Here is a 6,000-nt window from a genome sequence, read left to right on the forward strand (position 1 = left end):
CCCTCATCCTCTGCCCCAACCCCTCCTCTTAAAAAAAAAAAAAAGAGAGAGAGAGAGACCTGGCCCTCTAACCCAGGGAACATTATAACTTGGCTAGCAGAGAAAATTACTTGGGGAACAAAGAAATAAACCATGACACCTAAACCTAATACAAATTCAGACACAAGGGATTGGTGTGGGCCGTGGCAGTCTGGGAAGTTTCCCCCAAGGAGGGGGTTGTGAGCTGGGCCTAGACTAAGGGGGAAGATCAAGAAGAGGAAGGAGATGTAGTGAAGACCAGCCAGGCTAAAGGTGCAGCATAAACAAAGGCATGGATATGTATCCGTTTCTCCAGAGAAACAGAACCAATAGGCTACGTAGAGATATATAAGATACTTATTATGGAAACTGGCTCATGCAATTAAGGAGGCTGAGAAGTCCCACGATATGCCATCTGCAACCCGAAGAACTAGGAAAACCAGTAGTTTCAGTCAGTCCCAATCGGAAGTGCTGAGAACCAGGAGCTCTGATGTGGGAAGACAGGAGAGATGGACATTCCACGTCAAGGTGAAAGGGAGAATTTACCCATCCTCTGTCTTATTGTTCGATCTGGGCCTTCAGTGGACTGTATTGAATAACATGTGTATACACTGGTGAGGGCAGATCTTCTTTCCCTCCGTCTTTGGATTTAATGCTAATCTCTGAACAGAAACACTCTTACAGACACACCCAGAAATAAAATTTTACCAGCTATCTGGGCATACTTTAGTCAAGCTGATACATAAAATTAACCCTCACAGTAATAGTAATGTAGTGTGTGTGTATAATCTTACTATTGTTTTTACTGTTTTCTACTATAGAGACAAAAGAGAGAAGCCATGCCTTAAAATTTTCCATCAGGATATGTAAGAGAAAAAATTAAGTTAAAGGCGTCTTCCTGGTTTTGTATTTGATTTGATTCTGTTTTGAGTCCAGAATCAACTATGTGTGCCCTTCTTCCCTTTAGCAGAGTCATTTAATACGGTTTTTAGATATGCAGGAGTAAGCCTTGAACCTGCTTCCTACTTAGGGGTAAGGGCATTTATTGCTCAGCGTAACTGAAGAGAAATTTTTCAGTGTGCAAAGGAAGCTGGGGAAGAGGGAGGAAAGAAGCAGGCAGCCCAACAACATGGCAGAAGGCCAGGCCTGAGCCAGAAAGAGATCTATGAGAGTTTCACAGGGTTAGATTGACCCAGGCTTTTTAAGAACAGTGATGTCTAATGTTTGGTTTTAAATTGCTTTATCGTTGCTATCCTGAGCTGTGCTGAAGGTTGCTTCTGTTAATCCCACATCCTCGGGGACAAGGGAACAGTGTGGGCTGTGGTAGTCTAGGCGGTTGGTCACATGATGGGGAATTAAAGCAGGGGTCTGCAACAGGACAGCTGCCGTGCTCATATCATCTCTCAGAGGTCATCATGGTTGACAGCATTAAATCAAAGGAGGCTATTAATTGGGGCTTACAGGTGGTAACACGTGGTAAAGGAACAGATCAGGGCAGGACTGTGCAGAAATCAGTGGGTGAGAGGTAGGCAGTAGTGGAGGGAACAAGTTGCAGCTTGGACTGACCCATGGGCAGACAACAAACAGATTTCTGTTCCCCAGATACTTTAGTGGAAGGTGATACTTGAAAGGGGAGAAATACAGTTGGGGTGCGATTCTCTGCGGGGGCGATGATCACATGATCAGATTGGGAATGGATGTGAAAGCAGGTCAAACGACAGGTCTTACTGGGACAGATAACAGAGATTTAACAAATTTCTTTGACATATTCTGATCAAAGACAGGTGCATGTAGCCAAGTCATGAAAGGGCATTGAAAAATGCAGTGGACCAGTAACTGCAGAGGTCCTGTGCCTGGATTTCCTCTGCATTTTCTAGATCTTCACTCTTCTCTCCTGTATTGTCACTTCCTTTCTTTGTGGGATGGCTCCCATCAGTGGACAAATATCCTCGGGGGGTGGGGGGGAGTAGGCAGCCTCCCAAATTACCTCCAATTAGCCCTCTCCTGGTATTCACACCCTCATTACACCCCCACTCCCCACTGCCATTAATGTTAGCTGGATTTAGTGACCTGTTTCTAGCAAATAGAAAGTTGCAGAGGTGATGGGCTATCCCTTCCAAGATTAGGTTATAAAAAGACTGTGACTTGTTTTTGATGTTCTCTCTACCTCTCTTGCTCAGAAGGAGGCTGGCTGCCTTGTTGTGAGTTGCTCTATGGAGTGGCCTCCAGCAGTAGCCAGTGAGGGACTGAGTCCTCTATCTTACTGCCCAAGAAGAACCCAATCATAGCACACCACATGAGTGGGATGGAAAGCAGATATCCCCCTCGTCAGACCTTCAGATGAGACCACAGTTCTGGCTAACACCATATTTCAACCTCATGAGAGACTATAAGCCAGAGGCACCCCACTAAGCCACACTCAAGTTTCTCACTCCCACAGAAACTGTGAGCTAATTTCCTAACTCATTTTATGAGGCTAGCATTACCCTAAAACCAAAACCATACAAAGAAATCATAAGAGGGGCGCCTGGGTGGCTCAGTTGGTTAAGCGACTGCCTTCGGCTCAGGTCATGATCCTGGAGTCCCGGGATCGAGTCCCGCATCGGGCTCCCTGCTCGGCAGGGAGTCTGCTTCTCCCTCTGACCCTCCCCCCTCTCATGTGCTTTCTCTCATTCTCTCTCTCTCAAATAAATAAATAAAATCTTTAAAAAAAAAAAAAATAAATAAATAAATCATAAGAAAACTACAGACCAATGTTTCTCATGAACAAATGCAAAGATTCTCAATATATTAGCAAATCAAATCCAACAGTGTATAAAAAGAATTGTACACCATGACCAAGTGGCATTTATCCCAAGTATGTAAGACTGGTTCAATATATTATTTTATTTTATTTTACTTTATTTTTGAGAGAGAGAGGGAGGGGCAGAGGGAGAAGGAGAGAGAATCTTAAGCAGACTCCATGCTGGGGTCTGGGGCCTGGGGTTGGCTCTGTGTGTGTGTGTGTGGGGGGGGGGTGACAGCGTTGACTAAGTCTGGAGTTGTGCTCCACTTGGGGCACACCTGAGGTAGTCCTAGAAATCTTTTTTCAAGTAAATAAATAAAGATTATTTATTTATTTATTTGAAAGAGAATGAGAGAGAGAGAGAGAGCACATGGTGGGGGGAAGGGTCAGAGGGAGAAGCAGGCTCCCCGCCGAGCAGGGAGCCCGATGCGGGACTCGATCCAGGGACTTCACGATCATGACCTGAGCCGAAGGCAGTCGCCTAACCAACTGAGCCAACCAGGCGCCCCTAGTCCTAGAAATCTTTTTAATAAAAATATTTTATTATGAATAATTTAATAACAACAATGTAAATATCCACATATCCACCACCTCATTCACTATTTTTGTTTTATTGAATATTTAACCCATATAAAAGAATATAGTACAGTTTATTTATTTTTGGTGGGCAGCAAAGCAAGGTTTATTGAGTGATAGCACAAAGCTCCCAAGGAGGGAGGGGACCCGAGGGGGTTGCCCCAGTGTATGTACAGTTTAAAGAATAACAATACAAGGATACCCACTTAAGAAAAAGAACATTATTGTTACTTTTGAAATCTCCTGTGTACCCCTCCCTGATTCTCTCCCTTTCTCTTTCCTTTAGAAGTAACCGATATTCTAAATTTTGTATTTATTATTCCATTGATTTTCTCTATAAACCTGGGTGTACAGTATGGTGGCCACTAGCCACAGGTGACAGTTTTTTTTTTTTTAAAGATTTTATTTATTTGACAGAGAGACAGCGAGAGAGGGAACACAAGCAGGGGGAATGGGAGAGGGAGAAGCAGGCTTCCCGCTGAGCAGGGAGCCCGACGCGGGTCTCGATCCCAGGACCCTGGGATCACGACCTGAGCCGAAGGCAGACGCTTACCGACCGAGCCCCCCAGGCCCATGTCAGCCATATCTTAAGTGCTTCATAGCCCCATATGGCTAGTGGTTACCATACTGGACAGCACAGTTACAGAATATTTGCATCACTGCAGAGAGTTCCATTGGATAGCTCTGCTCTATACAATATATTGTTTAATTTTGCATGTTTTTTTTTACTTAAGTTGAATCATACAGTGAGTTTTCTTTTGTAGCTAGCTTTGTTTCTCAGTATTAGGTTCTTGACTTTCATTCATGTGGTTATCTATGGCTGTAATTCATTTATTTTACCATATACATACTGTGAATATGACACAATGTATTTATCTACTTTGGAATCTATTATTGATGGACATTTGAATTGTTTCCAGATTTTTGCTATTACAGCTAATACTGTTGTGCATATGAGCATGAGTTTCTCTGGAAGGTATACTAGGTTGAGATAGCTGAGTCATAGAGAATACACACCATCACCTTCGCTAAATAACATCAAACTGTTTTCCAAAATGTTGTAACAATATACTCTCCAACTAGTAACCTATAAATGTTCCCATTGTTCAGATTATCATCAACTCTAATTTTTTACAAATCTTGTGGATATGAATTAGGAACTCATGGTTTCAATCTGCATTTTTCCTGATTTTGAATGAGTTTGAGTATTGGAATATTTTTTCAGATACTTAGGGGCCATTCATTGATTATTGCACATTAAGTGCCTATTTAGGTCTTTTATTTCTTTATCTTTGTCTTACTGATTTCATTAACCTGCAGCCTCTGATCTTTTTACCATCTCCATCGTTTGCCTTTTCCAGAATGTGATATGATTGGACTCATACAGTAGGTAGCCTTTTCAGATGGGCTTCTCTCACTTAGAAATATGCATTTAACATTCCTTCATGTCTTTTCATGGCTTGATAGCTCTTTTTTTTTCAGTGCTGAATAATATTCCATTGTCTGGATGCACCATGGTCTATCCATTCACCTACTTAAGGACATCTTGGTTGCTTCCATGCAATTTAGCAATTCATGATTTGGCAATTATGCACTCTTTTTTTTTTTTTAATAGGTTCCACACCCAGCACGGAGCCCAATTCAGGGCTCAATCTCACGACCCTGAAATCGTGACCTGAGCTGAGATCATGACCTGAGCTGAGCTAAGAGTCAGATGCTTAACCCACTGAGCCATCCAGGCACGCACATAATGTGGCAATTATGAATAAAGCTGCTCTAAACATCCATATGCAGGTTTTTGTGTGAACATAAGTTTTCAACTCCTTTATGTAAAGACTAAGGAGTGCAATTGCTTGATCATATGATAAGAGTTTGGTTAATTTTGTAAGAAGCTGCCAAACTGTCTTCCAAAGTGGCTGTCCTGATTTGTATTCCCACCCACAATGAATGGAGTTGCTCCCCATCCCTGTTAGCATTTGGTGTTATCAGTGTTCTGGATTTGGACTGTTCTTTTCTTTTTTTTTTTTTAAGAGACGGAATGGGGGCAGGGGAAGGAGGGGGAGAGGGAGAGAGAGAATCTTAAGCAGGCTCCATGCTGAGCACAGAGCCCAATGTGGGGCTTGATCTCATGACCCTGAGGTCATGACCCAAGCTGAAATCAAGAGTCAGACGCTTAACCAACTGAGCCACCCAGGCACCCCTGGATTTGGGCCATTCTTTTTTTTTTTTTTTTTTTTAAGATTTTATTTATTTATTTGACAGAGAGAGAGACAGCAAGAGAGGGAACACAAGCAGGGGGAGTGGGAGAGGGAGAACCAGCTTTCCGCTGAGCAAGGACCCCAATGCGGGACTCGATCCCAGGACCCTGGGATCATGACCTGAGCCGAAGGCAGACGCTTAACCAACTGAGCCACCCGGGCGCCCCGATTTAGGCCATTCTAATAGGTGTCTAATGGTATCTTGTTTTAATTTGCATTTCCCTGATGACATAGTATGTGAAACATCTTTTCGTATGTTTATCTGCCATCTATATATCTGCTTTGATCACATTAAGGTCCATTAAGGTCTTCAACCTATTTATTTATTTATTTATTTATTTATTTATTTATTTATTTATTTAT

Source organism: Neomonachus schauinslandi, chromosome 5 (assembly GCF_002201575.2).
Source record: "Neomonachus schauinslandi chromosome 5, ASM220157v2, whole genome shotgun sequence".
Taxonomy (NCBI): domain Eukaryota; kingdom Metazoa; phylum Chordata; class Mammalia; order Carnivora; family Phocidae; genus Neomonachus; species Neomonachus schauinslandi.